Source organism: Leuciscus leuciscus, assembly GCF_965113295.1.
Source record: "Leuciscus leuciscus genome assembly, chromosome: 25".
Classification (NCBI taxonomy): Eukaryota; Metazoa; Chordata; class Actinopteri; order Cypriniformes; family Leuciscidae; genus Leuciscus; species Leuciscus leuciscus.
The window spans coordinates 16,571,176-16,596,827 of NC_138724.1; the positions used below are offsets into that span (position 1 = coordinate 16,571,176).

At 38.4% G+C, this 25,652-nt stretch overlaps 1 protein-coding gene across 6 annotated transcripts in view; it reads left to right on the forward strand.

Annotated features, from left to right (window-relative positions):
- Positions 1-25,652, forward strand: part of cadps2 (Ca++-dependent secretion activator 2) — a 156,149-nt gene that overhangs the window by 9,899 nt on the left and 120,598 nt on the right. The gene's annotated exons all lie outside the window — the stretch shown is intronic.

Below are 25,652 nucleotides of genomic sequence, written 5' to 3' on the forward strand. Positions count from 1 at the left end.
AATGTTTTTATTCCTGGCTTTTTTGGAGTAAAACAGTGATTCCACTGTTACCACTTTATCTGTGTGTAATGTTGTAGTAGCTCAAAGTTTTGCTGTTTAAACTGTAAACCATTCCTTTATTACTGTGATTACTGGTGAAAATAGCCAATGTGCTGAAATTTTAGAAGAGCATCAATTCATGGAAAAAATATAACTTGAAATATGGGGATAAAAGGTTTCTGCCCAATGCGACAATGAAGTAGCCTACAGCTTGGCAGCACTGCATCTCCATCAATGAGAAAGTCTAGTTTATTATGCAAAGGTTTTAAGGTTAACTGTTGTTTTATGAATTGCAACACTTGCTACAACCTGTCAAACCTAAGCCCATTTACAATACTTTTTAACCTAAATTAATTTGTTAAAGACTAGCCTACTTTTTTTTTTTTTACTAAAACTTGACTAAAACCTTTTTGCTTTTTCGTCGACTAAAACTTGACTAAAACCTTTTTGTGTTTTCGTCTACTAAAACTTGACTGAAACTATCAAGTTTATAAGTGACTAAAATGTGACTAAAACTAAAAAGCATTTTCGTTCATAAGACTAAGACTAAAACTAAAAGGGCTGCCAAAAACAACACTGAGATAGGCATGTGAATAGAGACTATGCAAACCATAATGTTTCTTAAATTGAACCCAGATTTTGAGGGAACTAGTGACTAGGATTATTTGAGACCCTGCTTAGAACTAAAGGAAGTTGAGAACAAACAATAATGTCAAGTGTACTCTCAGTGTTATGTCAGTAGCTATCCCTGTTTCAAAAGAGAAGTTTATTAATCGTGAGCTTAGAATTATAAGGTTCTATCTCCACTTTTGGTCGAAATTGAGTTTTTGACATAATCTGATCCATTAGGTGTTTATTAATGACTGTTTGGTGTTATTTTTGTAAAAAAAATATTTTGTTAGTAGTTATTAATAAAATAAAAAGGTTCCATCTCTCCATTGCCAGCTGGGATGTAAAAACTTTGATGCTCAATATCTTCCAAACTTCCAGCAATGTTGCAGGCCCAGTAATATTGCTGGAAGTTTGGAAGTGCAAGGCTTTAGGTAGGTAGCCATAGGTATTTCTTAAGTGAGTGGGTTTATTCCCCCATAGAAATGAGCGCAAAATACCGTCAAAGCCCATAAAAAAAATTATTAATAAAAATCGTTATGTGTTGAAAAAGATAAAGATATTTAGGCAGAATAACCATTTTACACAAATTAATGCGACCTACAAGAGATAAAGGCAGAGATAAACTGCTCACAAATTAAGTTGTAACGCAGGTAGATGTTGTGGGAAGGAGGAGGCGAGAACCGGCGAACATTCAACAAACTTTAATATCAAAAATAAAGCAAATACAAAACGAAAATAAAAGACAGCAGCCCCTCACGAGCGACTGCTGTCACATCAAATAAAACATAAACATCAAATAAAATCCAGACCTGGCCTCTCTCCATCTCCACTGTTGTCACTCCTCCTTTTATGCTTCCGCCCCTCCGTGAGAGATACGAGACCGGTGCGTCGCGCAGGTGTCGATCATCATTAATCACGCCACCGGCTTCGTGCCGCCCTCTCACGGCCCTCTGCCTCGTCCTGCTCGCCACAAAAGTATTGTAAGAATTTGTAAAGAAGACCCCCAGGTATTTGAAACCGTCAGAAGCAATCTTGAAGGTTAATATTGCTTTGGAAGTTTTTTGTTGATTTATCTTGTGGCCTGATAGTTGGCTAAATTTGTAAGTGTACATGTTCTTTATTAAGATTATTTCTTTGAAGTGACAGAAGCTTTACAATGAGTAGGTTTACATGCACCCTCATAATACGATTATAATGGGATTTTGGCAATATTGTGAATAAACTTTACCTCATGTAAACACAATACTTAGATCAAACTAATGTGATTAAGCTCAAAATAATAGTAACCATACTCGAATTAAACTGTGGCGTACAGTAATTTTAATCACATTATTCCAAAGTGCGCATGTGCTCGGACGTACACAGATCGCCGCATGTTTTCCCACAACTTCATGAATGAACTCTGTGACATTATTCTGAAGTTTTCCCTCCACTCCGAATCACTAAACGCTTTCAACACATACAGTCTCTTCTCTGTATCTTCATCCAGAGACCGCGCAAAGAATACAATGCAATGTAGGCAAACCCTGTTGCAGTGGCATTGCGATATTCATCACTTGGTCGAATAACCTTTCAGAATAACCTGTGTTTTGCATTTGATGTAATTAGATTAAAACAGTGGCCAGTAACATGCTACTGTTTCTGAGTTCATTATTTGTATAATGGCGGTAAAAATAACCACACGTCTTAGCGAATTATCAGAATAATGAAAACTGCATGTAAACGGGAGTGAAGAGGTTTGCTTGTGTCATGTAAACATCTCAATTAACTCCTTACTTTGATTATTGGAAATAATCGCATTGGTGCACATGTAAACGTAGTCGGTGTTCACAAATATGAGTCTATGTGATCCTCCAGGTCATAGTGTGCGAAAAACAGAAGAAAGCTGAATTTTGCATGTCCAATAAAACCCCATGACCTCCATTGAACTTAGAATTTGATTGTTCAATCAAAATGCTTAAGGGCACAACTTGGCCTCCACATAAAAGTCAGACGGCACAAGTATTGCCCTTATTTATACGTAAATCGAGAAGAAATAACTCTTCCTTTAGTCTGTGTTGAATAAATATTCTCAGTTGGAGGAGATCTTGAGAGTAGCTAGGGGCAGATTATTGATTTTTCTGTCATGGCTCATAGAAATAGCTTTGCTGCATAAATGAGAAGGTAACCTTCCTGGTTTTGCAGATCTGATCAGGTGCTACTCAAGTATTCCCTGAGGCACTATTTTCCTCATGGATATGGTGCAGGTTGTGGGAGGACTCCTTTACTGTGCTGCATGTGATCAGCCATCTTTCACTTTTGATATTCCACTTCACATGCTAGAAGAAAGTCAGTGTAAGTATGCTGCCGGTTACCCCTTTACAGTCACTAGGGATACATACACACATCTTTTGTCTTTTGAGCTGTCCAGAGTGTCTGGATGACTTTGTTCAAGATCTTACATATGTTGAATGCATTATTATACATAATCTTACTGCACTTCTTTAATCTCAGTTACACTGTCAAAGTAACACACTGCCTTTCAGAATCTGTAAGCCTGTTATCGAAGTTATCTGAACGCATGACTCTTTGAATTTAAATGTATTTTATGACTAATCTTACAGTGTTTTTCTTTCTTATACACATATAGTCTTCGTAACAAATAGCTATGGGTTCAATTAAGCCAACATTCATGTATTTTTTCCCAAAGCCACCATGCTGTCAACCCACTTTTGTGTCATTCAAGTGCATTTCTGAGCTTTTATTCGGAGCACATGCTGATAGACTGAAATTCAGTGCGAACAAACAATGGATTTGGATATGGGCATCTTGAATGTGTTGTAAAGCCTCATTTGGATTGAAACATGCAAAAATTTACTACATAGCCTACAGTTAAATTGCATGCTATATAACTCAGGATTGGCTTGTGTACTGACTAATACTTGAGATTTTCATGCATTTTGGGATAAAAGGAGATTATGACTATTTAAATAGTCACATAGCTTATTCCAGGATAAGATTTTTTGTGAGTTCCCATGGTTCCCTTGGCTCACTTAGTGCCGTCAGTGAGATAAGACATGACCAATGAGGAAAAACAAAACAAAAACACTTTTTAACATCTTAGCAAGTAAAAGATAGGATAGTCTTTGCACTATCCAGTGTCGTGTTTGGTGTGCAATGGAACCAGCGTTCAGATCCTGATGCAAAATTGCAATTGAACTTGACTGTAAGAGATCACAAAAACAAGCATTTTTTACTTTTTGTGAGGAAAAGTTGTGAGTTTGTACAGACATGAGGGTGTGTAGAAATTTCAGTTTAACAAAGTAAATTAAATACCTTCTTTTTTTTTTTCACTGAAAAATTACTCAGTCCACAGATTTCTCCAGGAATGACGTATTTTTGAAGAAGTCGGTTGCTAACAAGTAGGCTTGGGTATCGAGTATCGAGTATCGATTGGAACCGGGACTAGCTTTGCGATTTTCCCGGAATCGTTCAAAAGTTAAAATTTCGATTCCTAGTTTCGATTCACAATCCGCCGACCGGAAGAAAAAACCGCTGTCTAAGTCATTTCTAGCCCTATTCTGAACTGAAGTAACTACATAATCGATGTCAAACTGCCAAATGTTAACTTGCTGACACTTTAGTTAAACATTTGTAACGTACACACGGCATGGTAAATGCGTGTACTAGCACAGGTGTAAGCGTATATTGACTGTTATGCTAAACTGCGAACCGACACATTTTATGAGACGCTGTGTGAGTTGCCTTATTAACTCACACAGCGTCTCATAAAATTTATTCAGAGCAAACAACCCTGACGTTTAACCTTAAAAACGTACTTATATGATGTTTCCTTTATTAATTCTTCGGTATCTTGCAAGTTGCAACCATATTCCCTCGTCCTCTGCTCGTCCGTTTGAAAACTGCGCGCGATGCCGGCGAACGTAAAAACAAATATATTCATGAAAACACATTTACGAGCTGCCAACTCTCACGCATTTACCGTGAGACACACGCAATTAACACTTCTCACACCACGTTCTCACACCACACATCCATTTTCTCACGCACAATAAAATTGCGAAGCAAAGAGGACACGGAGACCGACAGACTAGACAGAGCAGTTACTTTATGATCTACAAAAAAATCTCAGCTCTCAGATTCTGTCAATTTTATTACGAAATTCAAACAATAAATACCGTTTTGGCGCTTGTAAATGTGACGTGACAGATCCCTAGCGCACGTGAACCGATCATCTCGATTCTAAAGCAGCTAATAATAAAAAAAACACGAACACTGTTGAAAGATACAGTAGGCTACAACTTACCTTGTATAATATCGATCAATCAGTGTTTTTTTATCAGCGTGAAGAGGTCAATAACATAGCTGGAGAACAATTATGTCATATTTACCTCAGGAAAGCCATTTAATGAACATACTGTATAGGCTATAGCACATAGTTGGCAAGAAAAAAAGAGCTATAGAGAGTATTTTGCTAAATATGTGTACTATATTACATATTTATTATATTCGTACTTATATCATTAAATAAAGTTGTTATTATAATAAAAAAAACCCCACATATTTAATTTGAGTTATTTTTAACCTTAAATAATACTGCCAGGCAGCTGATAGGGCTCTCTGTATGTTTACAGCATAGGGTGAGTTGTTTTTTTCTTGAGGAAAAATTAACGCCCATCTTGAGTACCTAATATTTATCCAAATGAGTCAATATTAAATCAAATCACAATAACTGAATTGAAATGAAATAATAAAAAGGCGTAGCTTACCAGAAATTGTACCATGTAAACATTGTAACATGTTGTCACTAAACCTAATAAAATTCAGTTTAGTTACTAAAATGTTAGTGACAATCACAATACAATACACTTATTGTGATGCAATTTTTTTTATATTTCAATTGATGGAGAAGGTCAGACTATTTCCTTCAGAAAGACCGTTGGTTAGCTAGCTCATTTAAAATGTCCTAAAAAAGTTGTTTAAAATAGATTTGATATTTATGTTGTAGTTGAAAACAGCCCTGTGAGAAATTCATAGTAAATTTCATAAAAAGTTCATAGAATTAAAATTGATCTAAACTTTTTTGACCCTGCCTCTTAAAAGAATCGGAATCGAGAATCGTTAGGAACCGGAATCGAAACAAGGAATCGGAATCGGAATCGGAATCGTTCAAATTCAAACGATACCCAACCCTACTAACAAGTTGCTAAATGGGACTACTGATGTTGTCGGGGACATTAAAAGTCATCACACAAGTTGAGCGACCGTGTGTGGTTCATTTATAGCGGAAGGTTAGCTTTTTATTTCTGGTGATTGTATTTAGGCTTCAAAATTCATAAAAGTTGTTCATTTGTGAAAATTACATATCAAAAACTTTTGTTGATCTGAGAGCTTATTTTTTGCAACAATTCAAAACCCTATGGAAAAATCATAATGTTTTTTTTTGTCAAGGGAACCGGTGTGACGCTAACTTCTAATAAAAAAATTTTTTTTCCCTTTTCTTATTGTAAAATTTAAGCCTACATACATTTTAGACAGGTAGCAGAAATGCAGCTATACTGTTCACACGATGGACACTGTTGCCTGATTTCTGCCACAGCATTTCTTACTTAAAAATCTGAAAGGACACGAGTGAGCACATAAAACGTCTAATCTATTCAATGTATGTGATGCCCGTTTCAGTGCACATGTGTGGGATTCTGTCACCTTTTTTTGCCCATGACTGACACTAGGCATATTTCACTGGATGCTTACTAAAAGTGGCTTCAGCCTGTTCCCTTTATTTGTATGTAATCCAGATCGCACTCATTATTTGAATGTCATAGTCTTATATGTTGTTATTGCCACTGGCTAGTTCTGTAACATGAAATATGGAAGGTGTAATAAAGGTGCCAAGATGTGCTTCACTTGTAAATAAAACCGACATCCCCGTAAGCATTATCGCACATTACTGTCTCAAGGCAAAATACACTGTCATTAAATCTCAGTTTCAAAGGTAATTAAAATTCAAATTTAATGAAGAGTGGAAGGTAAACTATTGCTAATCAGATTTTGTGTACTCATTCTTAATGGATTACTCGCACGATTGATATAAAGCCCGTCATGCACCTGTTCACGGCCTTGTTAGCACATTTCGGGGATCTCCCAGTAATATGCAAGTGAGGGAAATGTTTCATATAAGACTGTTGTGTAATACTTCCCCCAGATGATAAACTGAATTATGTCAGAAATTGTAATGCTAGCAAGATGTTTGATTGTAACACCACTTTTTCCTGAATAAAAATAAATATCCTTGTGATTCTGTTTACAGTTTTGCAGTGAGAAAATTACCTGAAGTCCTCATTGTCAATAAATGTTGACAGTTCGAGGTGAATTGGGTGATGTGGTGAATACCAATACGAGAGATCCACTATATGTTGGAGCTTATACAGTTAGAAACTGTAGTCAAATGTGTGATATTTAGGGGTTTCGTGTCTATACTACCCAGTTTAAGATGCAAGCATTTCTATGAGGAAAATCTGGGATTTCCCATTCTGTAACTCTCCATCCATTTCTTTCATCTATTCCTTTGTGGATTTGATTTTTTTTTTGTCATTGTATTGTTGCAAAGTCCATACAGTTCAGCTTCAGCTTGAAATATGCCCTCACAATCTCCCTCAGTAATGTGAAATTCATGGTTGAATCTTTGATGACATGCGTGCCTGATTCTGAGTCAGACTTATTTTTTCTTTTGATTTTGAGTAAAAAAAAAATTTGTTTTGTTTATTTATTTATTTATTTTTCTGAATTTGAATTGAGGTAGCAAATGGATGCTGAATTGCAAAGTAGAATTTAAATGTAAGAAAAAAAAAAAAAACTAATTACATTACTGTATTTTTTAATAGAATCCCACAGTTTAATTTTAAATGTTGTCTTAACAAAGACTTGTTTAAATGATTTCTGAGAAAAGATTAGCCTTAAATTTGAAGGTTTATAGTCCTCATGGAAAGACAGATAAGATGGGTAGTTGGAAAGATTGATTGATAGAGAGATGTTTGAAAAGGTCTGTGACGGGACTGTTTTCAACCTCTCAGTTACATCATTGGAGAGGCATTACAAACAACAAGTGGCTTCTCGACACTCTCGAGAAGGGATTTTGTCTTCAGTTCCGTCACAGACCCCCAAGTGAGCACCCAGGTTCATCCAACAGTGATCCGGGATCCTCATCAGGATGAGATCAACTGAGATCCAAAACTTGTTGGACAAAGGTGCAATAGAATTCGTAGACCCCCATATCCATCCCGGGAGATTCCATTCAAACCTCAGACACTTAAACAAGATTTTGGTGGACCTGAAGTACGTGTATTTTCACGTTCCCATCATCCCGTACCAAAGAAGGTTTCTTCAGTTCACTTTTCTCAAGGCAGGATGTAACAGTTCAGAGTTCCATTCAGCCTCTCTATTTTTCCCGGGCTCACTGGAACCGCTTTAACGAGAGGACATGCTAATCCTCCCAAATCTGGACGATTGCCTGTTGTGCGCCAGATCACCTCAGCAAGCTGTCGACAACACGCACCGTCTGTTATCTTATGTTGCTACCTTGGGTCTAAAGGTGAATTTTCAGAAATGCTGCCTAACTCTAAGTCAGCCAGTGTGCTTTCTAGGCATGCGTTTGGATTCCAGGGCAATTAGAGCTACCCTCATGGAAGGCAGAAGGCAGGTGTAGGAGACACCCTTAGCAAAAATCCATGTCCATTGCAAGCGGCCCTTTATCAGCTTCCTAAGACTGGCAGGCCTTCTCACAGTGGCGTCATCAGTCATTCAGCTAGGTCTGTTGCATCTTCGTCCATTCCAACGCTGGTTGATGGCCAAACATTTGTCACCGGTTCACAATCGATGCTCGCTGGTTTGGGTCATGACCAGTTTTGCTGCCTCTCTGATACTATAGCGAAAGGACAAATTTATTCGAAGGGGAGTGCTGATTGGGTGGTAACCACGGATGCCTCTCTCAGCAGGTGGGAAGGACTTTGGCAGCACCGAGGTATACGGGGCAGTTGGGACCCACAGTTAAGGACTTTTCATATCAATCTCCTGGAGCTGTTGGCAGTATTTTTCACCTTGAGACATTTCAAGCAGGAACTATCAGGAAGACACATTCTGGTAAGGAAGGACAATACCATGGTAGTATTTTTAGTCAGTCACCAAGGGAGCACCAGGTCCCTATCCTGTCTCCGGTTGACAAGAAGGCTTCTGTTGTGGGAAAACAAGCACTTTCCTTCAGTCAGAGAAACTCACATTCCCGGTTACTGCAACAGTGTGGAGGACTCACTTTCCCGTTTGGAGCAGAGACAGAGACACATTGTCCGCTATGGTTTTCAGTGCAGGTGGAGTAGGGTTCATTGGTCCAGGATGCTCTGGCTGACAAATGGCCAGATCTTCTCCTCCATGGCTTTCCCCCAATTCCACTCCTTTGGTCCATCCTGAGGTGAGTGCAGGAGAAGCATCACAGGCTCATTCTAGTGGCTCCTTGTTGGCCAGGAATGCCTTGGTTCAGCCTCTTATCAACTCTAAACAACTTGTCCGCCTCACCCCCTGCCATTGCGGAAGGATCTGCTGTCACAGATGTACGGGGCACTGTGGCATCCCTTTCCGGACAGGCTGAAGCTGTGCATCTAGCCCCTGGGGTTTGAGGGTGCTCTCTCATTGTTCAGCGGGAGTAAGGAATACTAGAGCACCTTCAACATGTCGCACTTACGCCAGTAAGTGGAAGCGCTTTGTCTCATGGTGCACAGATCGTGCTCTCAACCCAGTTGATTGCACTATCAGTGTGGTGTTGGACTTCCTGCAGTACTTTTGGGATGCTGGACATTCTCCAGCCACGCTTAAAGTGTTTGTGGCTGCCCTGTCAGCTTATTGGGATCCTATGGTGCAGGTGTCAATTGGTGCAAATAGGCCAGTGGTGGCTTTTCTTAAGGGAGCTGTACGTCTAAAGCCACCATTATGGGTAGTGTGTATCCAGTGGGATTTATGGGTGGTGTTGGACAGTTTGTGTTCAGCACCCTACAAACCTATTGAACAAGGCAGATATTAGAAGCCTTTCTATGAAGACAGCATTTCTGTTAGCCATAACATCAGCCAGGTCTCAGGCGGGGGCCAGAGGGCAATCAAGTTCCACTTTGGCGAACCCAGCATTTCAGCCCAACCAACCTATTAAGCTGGCGGCATTTATACAGGAGGACAAGGCAGCCTTATGTGGGGGACACTATTGGTGAGGCATATCGTTCAACAGGCCATGTATTGCCTGCATCTGTTAAGTGACATTCTACTCGGGCAGTGGCCACTTTTTGGGCAGCATTATGTGGTGTGCCTCTCTCAGAGATATGCGAGGCATCATAGGCATCACCTTGCACATTCACAAGGTTTTATAGACTTAATGTGGCTCCTACTACTTTTAACTCTGCTGTATTGCCAGGAAACGCTTGAGCTTCGTTATCCTCGTGACTTGGCTACATTCGTCTTACACCATGTATTGACCGTCTCTGGCGATCTGGAACAGTGAAATAGAATGCTGGTTACTGACGTAACCGTGGCTTCTTTGAATGGTGCAAGACCGCCAGAGTCTCTGGTCACTCTGATTGAGAATAACTAAGAGACCGACCGTGACGTATTCGGAAGCTGATATAGCTTCTGACATGTCATCGGTTTAAGTCACGTGTGACTGAATTGATATGAGATTCTCGATTTGATGCGTGTGAGACTCCTTCCACCATGCATTAACCGTCTCTGCCGATCTTCCACCATTCGTAGAACCACAGTTACGTCAGTAACCAGCGTTCTCTTTCTTTCATTCCAGTTCAAAATCCACTTCAGCTTTCTGGTGGACATGGCCAGTTCATTTCAAATTGAACTCATGAATTGAAACTCAAATTTTCAATTCTGAATTTTGCTCAACCCTGCCATTGTGTATTGGGTGAACAAGAAGGGACTCAAGACTGATTTTCGGTGTGGTGATTTTCGTTTGAGTCCTGAGCCTGAACATTCTGACATTAGTAATATGTGGTCAGTCCCAACTTGTGTAATGAAAATATTTAGTAGCAAAATGGTTTGCACAACATGTTTTTTCATGGCCGTCTCTGATAACTGATTGACGATTTGTGTATTTTTTGTACGGCTGCTTTTTATTTATTTATTTATTTATTTATTTATTTATTCATTTATTTATTCATTCATTCATTGTCTTAGCAAATGTATTTGTTTATTTGTTCTATTACATGGTAGACTGGAATTTAAAAATTAGAGGCATCCACTGCATGTATCACGCTCCAAACAATGCTACACACATGTAGCAAGAGCAGTTGTTTTTTATTTAAATGAGATCATTTCAGGATTTAAAGCAAAAACAGAATGGTCTGACTTTAGCTTTGTGAAATGATGCTACATAAAACATGCATGCACAGAACAACAACAGCAGACAGACTGAATGAATGAAAATGCAAATTCACTCTCTGACAGTAGGTGTCACTTATGGAACAGCAGTGATATATAGGGTTGGGTATCGTTTGAATTTGAACGATTCCGATTCCGATTCCTTGTTTCGATTCCGGTTCCTAACGATTCTCGATTCCGATTCTTTTAAGAGGCAGGGTCAAAAAAGTTTAGATCAATTTTAATTCTATTAACTTTTTACTTTTTATGAACTTTACTATGAATTTCTCACAGGGCTGTTTTCAACTACAATATAAATATCAAATCTATTTTAAACAAAAATGTTTAGGATATTTTAAATGAGCTAGCTAACCAACGGTCTTTCTGAAGGAAATAGTCTGACCTTCTCCATCAATTGCTATTTTCACAGCTAAAATGGGCTATCAGGTAAAATAGGCTAAATAAGGTTGTTTACACTCATGTGTAAATGTGTTTTCATGATTTTTTTTTTTTTAACGTTCGCCGGCATCGCGCGCAGTTTTCAAACGGACGAGCAGAGGACGAGAGAATATGGTTGCAACTTGCAAGATACCGAAGAATAAGAAAACATCATATAAGTACGTTTTTAAGGTTTAACGTCAGGGTTGTTTGCTCTGAATAAATTTTATGAGACGCTGTGAGTTAATAAGGCAACTCACACAGCGTCTCATAAAATGTATCGGTTCGCAGCTTAGCATAACAATCCATATACGCTTACACCTGTGCTAATAATACACGCATTTACCATGCCGTGTGTACGTTACAGTTTACAAATGTTTAACTAATGTGGGGAAGTAGGCTACAGCTGTCAGTGTTCAGCGAGTTAACATTTGGCAGTTTGAAATCGATTAGGTAGTTACTTCAGTTCAGAATAGGGCTAAAAATGATCAAATTGGTAACTTGGACAATGGACAGCGGTTTCTTCTTCCGGTCGGCGGACTGTGAATCGAAACTAGGAATCGAAATTTTAACTTTTGAACGATTCCGGGAAAATCACAAAGCTAGTCCCTGTTCCAATCGATACTCGATACCCAAGCCTAGTGATATAGTGTTTCATTGGTTACCGCTGTACACAATAGGGATTATATTGAGGTAAGAGGAAATGAAAATGCCACCGAAACTTTTCTGAAGACAGTCAGTTCCCTTCAGAGATGCATTCATATTAAACCCATACCCCAATTCAATATTTATAATTTTCTTCCAATATTTGCAGCATTGCGATTGCTGCACCTGGTACACTATTTTCTCTGCTAGCGCGTAATATTTCCACACAAACTACATTTTGGGAAATGACTGCAGTCCAGTTTCTGTGTTTCGGTTCCAATTGGTGGATCCAATTGATCGGTTCCAATCTATTTTTAAAGCATTTTATAGCATTACCTATTTTTATTTGATATGTAGGATTGTAGGTACAAGAATAAATAAGGAATGGCTACTCGTACAGTATGTTTGTACGCTGCTAATATGAGTAGGAGTGTCTGCTGAATAACTAAATCTAAATGTGAATATCTGCCCACTGGGAGACTAATCTCTGTTTATGAGCCAGAGCCAGTGCCAGATTCCCTGCAGATGAGAGCTTGCTTCTGTCCTCACAAATTGTTTGCTTTCCTTTTGCTTTACACTCTGACTGTCAAGTGGGCTGAGGCTTTTTTCTCTCGCTTTCTCCCTGCATTTCTTTCATACCTTTTTCTCTCTGCATCCCTCCTTTCTTTTTTCAGCTTTATTTTCTCATCTGTTCATTGTTTCGTATTTTTCTGAAGAGAAGCCCCATATGTTTGCGCTCATGTGCTTGCTATTATGATAGCTTATCCATTTCTTGATGGCAAACAGCAGCCTGGAAATCACACTGATGGATGTCCCACTCATCCCTACACATATGTCTAATCCCTTAGCACAGTTTTGTGCATAGTTTTTTGGTCTGTTTTCCTCTTCTGAATAGCTGTATGATTTAGTTTATGCAAGCAGACTTGCCTCTGTTTCTCTACGGGAGATAAGTTCTTGACTCTGGTGGGGGAGATTGGCAGGCGGATGCCTCGCTGGAGGCAGAGTCCCATCTTCTTTGTCACATTTCCCTTCCCTTGTCAGTTTTGCTCTCCATGAGATGCATATCTCCACACAGTGTTATGTAAGGCCATCTCCTTGCAGTGCAACGATAGGAAGTCACCGCAAGGTTCAGTGGGGCCTTACCCTGCTTTGCACTCTGCTCTATAGTCTACATTTGGGGCAAGTGTACTGTATAAAGGAAGTATTCAAACACTGACAGTCTGTGAGCAACTCACTGTTTGTGAGGAGTGTGGAGGTAGGTTATGACCTTGCAGAAGAATCGGCTTTGTGAGAATCTGTAGGGAACAGCAGGTGCATAATGAGGCGTTGTGGAGTGGCGACAACTCTGAAATACAATTGTTGTGCTCGCTGAAATCTCCTGCACAGGGTAATTACCCACCTACCCAGGTAATCTCTGTCTTCTCCTGAAAAAGGTTTAGGCTCTACCAGAAGCCAAGCAGGAACTTTGTAGTGTGGTGAAAGTGCCATGGCGTTATGCAGGGCAAAGACAATCTATCAGCTTTGCTGTCTTATCTGTACTGAGCTGCATGGTCGAAATTAATGATTTGTTTGTCCGGTTTACAATGCTATCCGGATATCTGTATGTCATCCTCCATCCCCATTAAACCTTGGTCTATTTCTTGAATGGTTTCACTCAGTCAGAATCTCTCTATTTAATGATGCCCATAGGGTTTGTAACATGCTAACCAAGTGCTAGGGTGTTGCTTCTTATTTAGTCACAGCCAATGGCAGCTTCGTATTTGACAAACTTTGTACTTTGTGTCAGTGTTAGGTTGTGTTTTGTTTGGATTTTCAAAAATTAGGTTGATCTGAATATCTGTTCAAGCATCACATCGTTATTTGCTGAAATTCTCACTTTTTGCTTTTATAAGTCTGTCTCTGAGTTATTACATAGATTAACCCTCTGAGGTCTGAGCTGTTTTCTGGGCCATGGAGGTGTTCTGACATGCTCTGACATTTGTGTTTTTTTCTGTTACTAGTGACATTTTCATGGCTAAAGTCTAATTACACTGTATTCAGCACAAACTCTGCTACAATAATATATCAGCAGCATGTATGTAAAAGTTTGTAGTTTTGAGATAATGACATTTATGCGTGGTTTGTGAAAATACAAAAAAAAATGGTCACTGAAATAAGGCCATGAAACCCATACTGATTATTTCTTCACAAGACTTTTGAAAATTGTATGACGTAGCCTAGAATATTTGCTCCAAAACTATGTGAAAATCACCCTGACTGCTCATTCAGATAATACAATATATTGATTTAAAATTTCTAAGACGTGTTTTGTGTGACAAAGCCATATTCGAAGAGGCGTGATCATCTCATGAATATGTAAGCTTTTAACACCTGAGAAAGACAAAGACACTCCCCTAACTGCCCTATTAGGAGCGATCAGGCCCTGTCATTCAGAGCAACCTTGCACAAAGAATGAGGAGATTTAAAAAAGAATGGCTTTTAGATTGTTTGGATTTATTTACAACACAACACAATCCAAAAATACAAATGACAAAAGAGCACATTGAAAACAATGATCCAAAGACAGAGACCTTTGTGCCATTCCTAAAAACATTGTACATACCATTTCCAAGGTGTTTGATTTTCACTTTACCATGTTCATGTACAGAGACTCATGTGAATGTTGAAGTCAGCAGGACTCAGTTGCATCTGGTCCCTGAAAGAAAAGAAAAAAGTGAACATACTGGTATCAAGAGAAACTAGGCCTGCACGATTTTGGGAATACATCTGAGATTTTTCTGGTTAAAATTGCTTTTTAAAATTCACAGAATACACACACACACACACACACACACACACAAATGTTTCCAACAATATATAATATAAAGAACACCATATTTGTTGTGCCTTGTAGGCATAAGCTATTTGCAGTACTGCATAAAATAATTTTATTTCACAAAGCAGCCTATAAATCTTCCAAAAGATTTCAGTAACAATGCTAGAGAAAAATATATTGATTATCTTATGTTACTTCAAATGTTTCCATTCGTTATGATGATATGAAATGAGATAATAGTAAAAACATAAAGCCTAATGTTTGGTGCATTTTTCCTTTCAAACGCAATCGCGCTCCAAAATATGATACATTCAAACCCACAGCGCGCTCCAAAATATGAACGCCATCGCGCTCCAAAATATTAAACATTATGGTTATACATATCTATGCTTGAGCAGATATCCACAAACAGTATTTAACAGTAAACACGGGTCTAAATAGTATAATATTCACCATATATCTAGCAACAGTTCAACTGCAATGTGAAGTTTATGCAACAATACCATAAACTAATAAGTAAGAATTTCTTACCTTACATCTTTCTTGTCTTCAAATCGCGTTCTTCTTCTTCTGATGTAAATCCAATGTAAGCTCACAGCGCGTCTTCCAAACTCGACGAAAAGCAGAGACTTGTGAAGTGTTTTGGTGTTTTGTGTTTGAGGTAACGAGGGCGTTCGCGTTCCATGTGGAGATTTGCATGTGAATCTCTTTTGCGCGAGTGGGCGTGGCCGAATTAAAAGTAATTAGCAAGCGTTTGAGATACTGGACATCCTGTTGGTTTTATACAAATTACTTAAAGGTGCCCTAGAATGTGAAATTGAATTTATCTTGGCATAGTTAAATAACAAGAGTTCAGTACATGGACATGACATACAGTGAGTCTCAAACACCATAGTTTTCTCTTTCTTATTTAAATCTCGTTTTTGAAAAACACCCCTGAAAAACAGGCGAATCTCCACATAACACCAACTGTGACGCAACAGTCGGGATCATTAATATGTACGCCTCTAAAAATTTGCATATGCCAGCCCATGCTCAGTGCCAGGCGGAACTGCGCAGCCGAATCATCAGAAGTTCTGCAGGTGAAGAAACAAGCAGGAGGAGGATCATAGGGAAAATGGCAGATCTATCTATAATCTGATACCGCTACAGTTTAATTCGAAGTTGTTAGTTGCTCTGCCCATTTCACCACGGACTGTTTTTCTAACCTGGAACAATATCAAGCAGCCAGGCTTCTCTCGGCGTCTCAAACGGACGAAGGGGGCAATTTCAACTAACGTTATATTCCCGCAAGCGGTAAGTAGTGATTTTATTAACGATAATTTACACTGTGTTATCTAGATCCAGCGCGATATTGTTTTTTCCTCGAGAGACATCATGGCTTGCAAACGAGCGAACGAAGCATGGCAGTTTCTGAGTGTTTGGATGTACAAATGAACACAAAAGTATTTTTTTAGCTCCTTCATCCGTGCCTCTGAAGAACCAGTGGGTTATGTGAATTTCTGATGTGTAATTGTTCAAGTTCAAAGACAGATAATCTTTCTCTCAAAGTCGTTCAACACTGTTTATGCATCAGTAAATCGCGTTGCAGTGATAAGATCTTCATTCACGCGATCAACAGGCTGTCATCTGTTCAATGCTCATCTGAAACCTTTTATGTGATGGGAATAGATCTAAATACTTAAAAAACTTCTCATGATTCGTTAATCCCGATAGCTGTAATAGTAAAAACGTATAAAAGCTGTAATAGTAAAAGTTTTCCAGATAGCTCTACATGTAATGCCAGATATTTCATATGCAAGCATGTCAGCCAATCACAGCAGAGGGCAACAACACTGAAGTCTCACAGCAGACACGCCCCTTCAAACAGAGCGTTCAAATCAATAGATGAAATCAGGCTAGGAAATATGCCTTTTATTTCTAAATTATAACCAATTTTGATCTAAAAAACATACTAACATTATAAGGGCACCCCAGGAAACATAATAAAATAATAAAATAATCCATTCTACGGCACCTTTAAACAGAGAATATTTGTTTTCAGTTTGAATCCGATCATTTAAAAGTACACACTTAAATGTGTATAAAGGTGTATGGCTCATAAATGTGTGAGAAGGATTCGCTGAGTTTTGTTTCAGTTTATAGACGTGCTCAAGAAAAAAAAGTTCACCGCGACGGAGAGGCAGAACGCACACCCTGTTTATTTTCTTTATTTTACAAAAGCACAATGTTTTGATTTGATTGTAAGTGGACACATACAAAAGTAGAAATATCACAGATTCTTTTTTTATATTTCTTTTTTCTGTATAACCATAAATGACGGAGTAATTTAAGTTTATTGTACTACAATGTGAAGAAAATCCAGCAAAACGCGGGGGCGCGTTTTCCGACCTCAGAGGGTTAAATAGTGAATACATCATGGATAAACAGCTGCAGTGAAGAAGCAAATGCCCATCTAATTTGACAAACTGCTTCCAGAACACCTGTTGTCTCAAAACTGAAGATTTCCTACTGGTGGTTACATGATATGCTGTACTCTGCAGTCTTGTTGTTTTTGTGCATAGAACAGAACTCAATATGAATGCTGATCCGGAAGTTAGTAATTCTGTATATGGCAATACGGGAACATTGGATTAAACATAAAGATCTTACAGTATTAAAACATTAACCCGCTTTCCAGGCATGTCCTTTATGTGTGTGTGTGTGTGTGTGTTTCCACTACTGATTGAATGAAACGTGCTTTGTTCAGTAGATCCTTTTGTGTGAAATTGGGAATGACACTTTATATAAGCGATCATTATGACTTTCATGCTTTATCCGTCAGCTTGCACTTTTCTCTGATTCAATTGTGTGTGTGTGTGTGTTACAGTACTTTTTAAACTGTTCTTTTATGAATGATTGTGCCCATAGGTAGAAGCCAATTCATTTGCAACTTTAAAATTTTAGGGGTTGAGGGCTAATGTAAATGTGTTATTATTTTTAATTACTTACTTATTTGACCCAATATTTACCTTAAATTAGGTTATCAGTAGATTTTTCTTTCAACCTAAAAGTAGTCCATATGACAGCTTTGTGTCTAACACTCCATGTAGCTCTCAAATCTAATTTGTGCATGCTCATATTCAAAATCTTATCTCAAAATGGCCAAATATTAGTTTATTTATTTGTCTATCAGCTTTTTCATTTGTTTACTCTGAAATATTACTCTCGGTCTCCTGTTTCTAGCTATTTGTGAGACCATCAAAATATATATAAATTCACAAATCAAAAACCTTTCCTTTTCTTGTTTTTCTTTTACATCTAATACAGATCTCATTGGTGATTGTAGTGATGTGAAGTGGAGAGCCTTGAGTCTGTTGAGCTCAGATTAAGAGCTGGAAATTCAAGGCTTCAGAGAGGTCTTGATATGTTAGAAAAGAGTGCAGATCAGGAGATTGAAGGGTTGACTCTGTCACTTTAAAGAGTGACAGAGGGTCAAGATCGCAAAGAGGAAGAAGAGCTTGTCAAGGGTCAAAAGCATAATTGCAAGCTCCTTATCTGGGTAACGGTTCTCACACTTGCCAGCATAGAGAATGCCGGAAGCTCCCTTCTGCCTCACGTTTTGTGTGACTCAGTGCAGAATGGTACAAGAATGGGGGCTGAAAAAGGAAAGCGAGGAGGAGTGGAGAGATTGAGGAAGCGGATGCTGTTGAAAGAGAGGAGGTGAATGCGAGCAATCGCCTATAGAGGACATCTGTACGCAGATAAATGTGTTTCAGTCACCCACCTACGTACCATTGAGAGACAGCATGCCAATATATCACTTCAAACGAGGGACATTCTCTGGTGCTGAGATGCTGCAAAGTAATAAGCAGAGATTTGAATGAAAATGAGTAGTGTGCCCAGCTACAATAATTACACAAGTCCCACTGGATTACCTATACAAAAAAGCCCTTAGTCAGGGTATGACGTAATTAATTTGACGGCAATGAAAACAAGACAGTTGGGGTAGAAGTCTGGTTTGTCTTATGCTTGGTCACATCTGATTTTCACAACACTTGATTTGTTGTCCACTGGAAAATTCAGCAGAACTATTGACATCCAGGTACACAACAGTACAACATGTAGAACAGACTGTACCTTTATTTCTCATTGCATCTTTTTCGCTTATGTCAAATTGCACCTTCAGAATCAAAAATCAAGGAAAAAGGCCACAGCCAGAATCAATGAGTTTTCTTTCTCTACCCACTAGTGTGAAAGGTACCAGAATAACAAAAAAGGAAACATATGCCAAGCTTTCTGATGGGTTGAATCTGGGGACTTTAGTCTACATGACTTGATTGTATTAGTCCAACTGACAAGCTCAGAACCTTCAGAACACCTTGTTTGCTTCCCTCAACAAGTTATGACACATTCTCAAAGCATTCGGAGTTTTCGGAAATAAGAAGGAACAGCTGAAAACATGGTGTGGGTGTGTAAACGTACACTCACACACAGCATGCAGCTCTTTATCAGCGGTGAGCAGAGAGGAGCTTTAGGGCAACAGCAGTCGTGACAGACCTGTAGGACAGCGAGATGCTCCGTGGTACCTCTCCCCTACTGCTACCCACAGCTCCTTCATTTTACCGTGGGAAAGGATGAGATCTTAGCGAGATCCAAACTTGACATGAGGAATCAGTGTTTTCGCAATAGGAAGGGACAAACATTTCACAAGACTACATCTTGCCTTAAAAAAAGTAACCTTCGGTTTCAGATAGACAAAATTGGTTTGACTTAATGGTAGACGTATTGACAGCATTTGGATTTCCGGAGGAGTTTTCAAACAAGCTTCAGTGCCAGTCTGTCAACACATCATCTCCTGTCCACATCCATGTGTCAGACCACTGACAGTACTGTCAGACTGTTTGTCAGGATAATTTCATATGACGTGTCAAATTGTGAACTATGACAGGTAGTACATATACCTGTTTAATACCTACTCGTGGTGCTGCTTGTGAAAGGATTTTGTGTGGGCTCCTATCATTTGAGTCTGGTTCTTATTGCTGGTCTGGAGTGCTATTCTGTTTCATGTAGTGTCTCCATCAACGGCAACCTAATTGTGCCACTACTTAGATATCCTCTCATCTTTGATAGAATAGCCATAGGGAGATGTTTTCCTTGTTTCTTTTATTTTCCATCTTCAATATCATTCAGCCCGCCACTTGTCTCGTCTGAATGTCTGATCTTTGTCTTTGTTCCCTGTTCTCTCTTTTTCTATGTAAATGTCTTGAACTTTCTTTTTGCAAGTCACTCCCACCTATTCTTCTGAGTTCTGTCCTACATGATTTTTGTGAAGTCAGTATGAAATCAGATTTGACACTGTTTACTTTTCTTGGTCTGATTGTGCCCGTCTGAGCATGCTATTTCACAGAAAAACATCTTCGTAATCTTTTTTTCAAAGTACTCCACTTCTAAAAACTACCTTTTCTTTGTGGCTAAGGCACATTGGCTATTGGTTAATATTAAAGGTATAGCGGAGGATGTTTTACTTCCTGGTGGGTAGTCTAAACTATTGGTCCTCCTAATTGTCAATCATTCTGGTGAATCAATCAAACTTTTCAAAAAGTGGAGAGGGCGGGTCTTATCTAAAATTTGGAAAGATCCTCCACTATACCTTTAACTAATGCAGTTAATTTAGCCTTACTGAAATCTCGGTAATCGTTAACACAGTATTTTAAAGCTTGTTCGTTTTAATGTACAAATAATGTACAGTTAGTAAGGTGTTAGCATTGAGATGCTCTCAAGGGTGAACTTCTCCACTTCCTGGCTAGAAAGTCTTTTCAAATGTGGCTCCTGGTGGCATTTCAGGAGGGAGGAGTAGTTCTCCACAATTGACTGTAAACTCTGTAGAAGCTCTGTTTTTATGGTCCAATCAATAAAATGTTTCTCCCAACATTTCTTTTTTATTGTTTAACATCGTTTCGCTTTGAAATGTCACATTACAAAAGTTAAATGGGGTTGAGAATGCAGTTTTATGTAGGCTTTAATCACGGACAGGCCCCAAATGAAGACCTCCTTTATACAATGACAGGAAATGGCTGAATAAACAGAGAATTTCCTTCCTGACCTAAGGTCTCTTATGAAAAAGGGTGATGACTTTCACTTAGAGAACAAATGTGCAGATCTATCAGAAAGTTGGGTTGTTGCCCTCAAATATTGAGGTTTCGACACTACAGACCTGAATGTGAGGCACACTTTGGTTTGAGTGGGTATTTGGTGCCATTTTGCAATGTGTTTCCACTAATGGGCTTGAACAAAGGCTCATGGCGGAGACAGGAGCAGCCATCAGGGTTGTTAGCTCTGCATGTTGTTCTGTGATAAATGTCTGCAGTGTTTCTTCTCCATTAGCTCCCAATGGTGCCGGTGGGAATCACTGTCATATAGGCTACACCCGTTCTCTTCACACTCTTTATTGCTCTCTTTGATTCTCTCTCTCTCTCTCTCTTCCTTTTTGCCTGTTGATCCGTATAGTTGTTGGGGTGGATGTTTGTTTAGAACATCACATGTGGCCATGAGTGTCTTTCTCTAGCAAGGTCAGATTTAACCCTCTTGTGAGTCTTTAGTAATCGATCAGATGGCATGGTTGCAAGTTTAGATCCTAGGCTGTGTTCATATCATACTACACTGTATGTTGCTTTTACAATTTTTTAAGTATACAGTATGTATACTGCACATAGTATGCATTTTTATACTGTATGGCATACCTGGATAATCAACTGAATTTGCCAAAATGTGCAGTGTACAACAGAGCTGGATGTGCTGGATACTGTAATATCAGCTGCATTGGATTGTTGAAAATTGTTGAATTGTTTTTATGAATGCAAAATTGACTAAATAATAAATAAGTATACATATATATTTCCAAGATGGAGGCCATTCACTGAATTAAACTTGCATATTAGGTCAAGTGACAACAGTGTAGCACAGTGTTTGAAGTATTTGTCGTTTTATAACACATTTATACATACTTAAAATGCTGTGCATACTGTGCAGTATGTTTTAAATTATATGCTAATTTTCTATTTTGAACAGTCTGAACACAGTAATGGAGGTTATCTCTTAGCTCTAATATCACCCCTTTAATTTGATGATTGAATGTAAGTTTCAGTGAAGAGATGCATTATAGCATGTTTGTTGAAGGAGAGGTGAATGTGTGTTTGATTAGTAGGAGGGGTGTATGTTTTGTCAAGGCTTGGGAGGAGAGTGCCGGGTGACACCTGTTCCCTTACGGCCTTGTGGACTTACTTGCTTCAGCCTCATATTGGAATGAAGGAAAAGTAAAAAAATAAATAATCAGTGATCACTGTAAATCATGCTAGTTTATATGATCAAGCCATCAGTTTAGTTCCTTGAGGGTGCTGAAAGAACGATTCAACCAAAAATGAAAATGTAGGCATCATTAGCTCATCCATATGTCGATCCATGATGGATGACTTTCTTTCTACTGTGGAATACAAAAGGAGAAGTTTTGAAGACCGTTCACACTGCTCTTTATGCTACAGTGAAAGTGAACTGTGAAACTGTTCAACTTTCATGACTCCTGTCTTCTGTTCCCCTTGTCTTGTGTGGACTTATGTTATTTCCTGTTCTGTGCCATGTTTTGTAGTCCTTTGTAGTTTTTCTTGTTGATTAGTTCATGATTGTTCCCAGGTGTGTCTTGTTCGCTAATCTCCCCGTGAGTGTATATATATCCAAGTGTTTCTCATGTTCTTTGTCTGGTGTTGTCCTTCTATGGATGTTATGTGTGCGCTTGTTGTCAGAACTGTTTGCCTTCCTTGCCCATGTCTGCATTTATCAGTTTTGCCTGGATTTACTTTTAATATGTTTGTTTGAATAAATGTTTGCTGCATCTGGATCCCAGTCTCGTTCCTCTGAAACAGCCACAGTTACATCAACAGTGAATAATTGCTTAAATTAATGTTGTTCATCCAAAATAAATTATTTTTGTTTTAGTGTTTCATTGTAGGCTGTCAGTGTTGGCAAGAAGTTTAATATGGATACAGCATTTATTTATTTCAGTTACATGAGCCACTTTTTTTTTTGTGAAATATTTTTATTGAATTTTTTTCGAACAGAATAAACAAAGCATATGAAAAAGAACAACAGTTCAGGCAGACCTTAAATGCACAATTCTCAAATCAATTATTGATCAAATAAATAGGTTACAAGGGAAGATACATCAACACTCACAGGAATAGGCTTCTCGTCGTGAGCCATTACAACAGTTTTCAAGAAAAATATAAGCAATTGTCCAAAGTAAGAAAAACATAGTCCAAATAGGGTGTCCATATTCGTTTGAAAATGTCTGTAGAAGAATGTAGTATACATGTTAAAAATTCCATTGGGATGAGCTCTTGGAAAGGCTATGCCATTTTTTAATTGAAGGAGTCTTCTCACTTATCCAGAACATCAAAATGTTCTTTCTTGCAGCAAAAGTTAAAATACAAAAGTCTTTTATGATATTTATTCAAAACAATACCAGCTGGCAGACCTAGAATAAATGAACAAGGATCAACATCAATTGTCATTCCCAAAATTGTTGCCAATGTGGTCTGCAATTTTCTTCCAAAACAACTGAATTTTGTGACAAGACTAAATACAGTGAATATAATTACCAACTGATATTTTACATTTTGAGCAATTGGGGGGAAACTTTTGGGTCCATTTTATTCCTGATATAAGGGGTAATATGTAGCCGACGTATTATTTTGAATTTAATAGTACGTGCTCTGTTACACACTGATATTCTTTTAGCATGATCCCAGACTAAATCCCAATCCTCCCTGGAGATATTTACTACAAAATCATTTTCCCACATCTGTCTAAGATTATCTGTGTCCCCTGGGAGAGTCAAACTCAGTGTAACATAAATATAAGATATCTTTTTTTTTGTCTCGTGTCTTCTAGACTGTTCAAAAGACAGAAGTGATGAACCCTAAAATATATCTTTCAGCCTCACAATACCTAAAGAATTCCAGAGGTTAAACCCAGAGTAATCAGTACCAGGAGGAAAATCTGGATTATTTTGAATTGGTGTAAGAGCTGATGTCAAATTAAACCTACCCTCCAACTTGCGCGACTGTGCCCAAGCTTTAAGAGTGTTCCGTACGATTGGGCTATCATATATAACTTTTAGCTTTTTAGGGTTGACAACAAACAAAAGATTCTGAAGAGGGCACAGAGATTGTGAGGCTTCACATGAGCCACTTTTATAGTGCTTTACTTTACTTTATTGTCACTTTTTGAGTTTGAAATGCTTTAGTCACTGTATATTTTAATTGTACGAGAAAAGAGCAGTATAAACATTGGTCAGAGTTTCTGCTTTTGCGTTCCGTGTAAGAAAGGAAGTCATACAGATTTTGAAACAAAACGAGGGTTAATAAATTAATCACAGAATTGTTAGAACTTCTAGATTCATTCTGTGCCCGCATAACAATTTTATGATTAATTCACCCTCTTAAAGGGATAGTTCACTTTGAAATTAATTTTTGGTTTGTTTTAGCTTACCTCAAGGGCATCCAAGATGTAGGTGTCTTTTTTTCCGCAGTAGTTTCAATTTTGATATTTTTAGGTCAAACCGTTCTTGTCTGTCAGTCATATAATGCAGGTCGATGGTCACCACCTCAAAGAGCATGCACAGAGTTCAAATTAAAACAATTCCCCGTCGTCCAAATTAAACAATTCCCCATCGTAAGTACACATTGATGGCCTAAGACACGAAACGAGCGGTTTGTGTGAGAAAACGAACAGTATTTATATCGTTTTTACCTCTTATACACAGCCATGTCCAAGTGATCTGATCTGACGTGTACGCAGACTGGTGCATAGATATATACACTAGATGTCGCCTTAAAGACATTCGTTCCAATAAACTGCCGTAGACAAGGCGACATCTAGTGTGTATATATCTATGCACCAGTCTGCGTACACGTCAGATCAGATCACTTGGACATGGCTGTGTATAAGAGGTAAAAACTATATAAATACTGTTCGTTTTCTCACACAAACCGCAAATAGCTTCTAATTCTGTTAAATTATATCTGTTGTAGCATTTTGACTTCTTACCTTGAAATACTTGAGACATATTTTTAGTTCAAAAGTTGATTTGCATTTCTTTTACTCCTCAATGAGTGGTGGCAGCTAGTAGTCATTTAATGATTGGGGTCTTACCCTTTGTCTCTGATTGATATATCTATAAGTTAGACATAAGACATAAGAAAGTGGCTTGCTGTAGCTGGATTGCTGCACAGCCAGGCTGGTCCTTGGAAGCCGACTCTTGCCACGCAGTGGAAGATGTTGCCATGACGATGTTAAGGGGTTGTCATGCTCAGGGAGTGGCAAAAGCAAAACGCCTTCAATGTAAGAATGTGAGAAAGAAGAACAAAAGAAAAATAAATGAAGAATGAGAAAATGGAGACAATCTGAGCAACATGCTTTTGATATAATAGCAAAAGAAACTGAAAGCAGTTCCCAATATGTAACCCTGGATCACAAAACCAGTCACATGTCGCATGGGTATATTTGTGGCAATAGCCAACAATACATTGTATGGGTCAAAATTATCTGTTTTCTTTTATGCCAAAAATCATGAGGATATTAAGTAAAGATCATGTTCCATGAAGATATTTTGTAAATTTCCTACCGTAAATATATATAACATTTATTTTTGTGAGTGAATGCA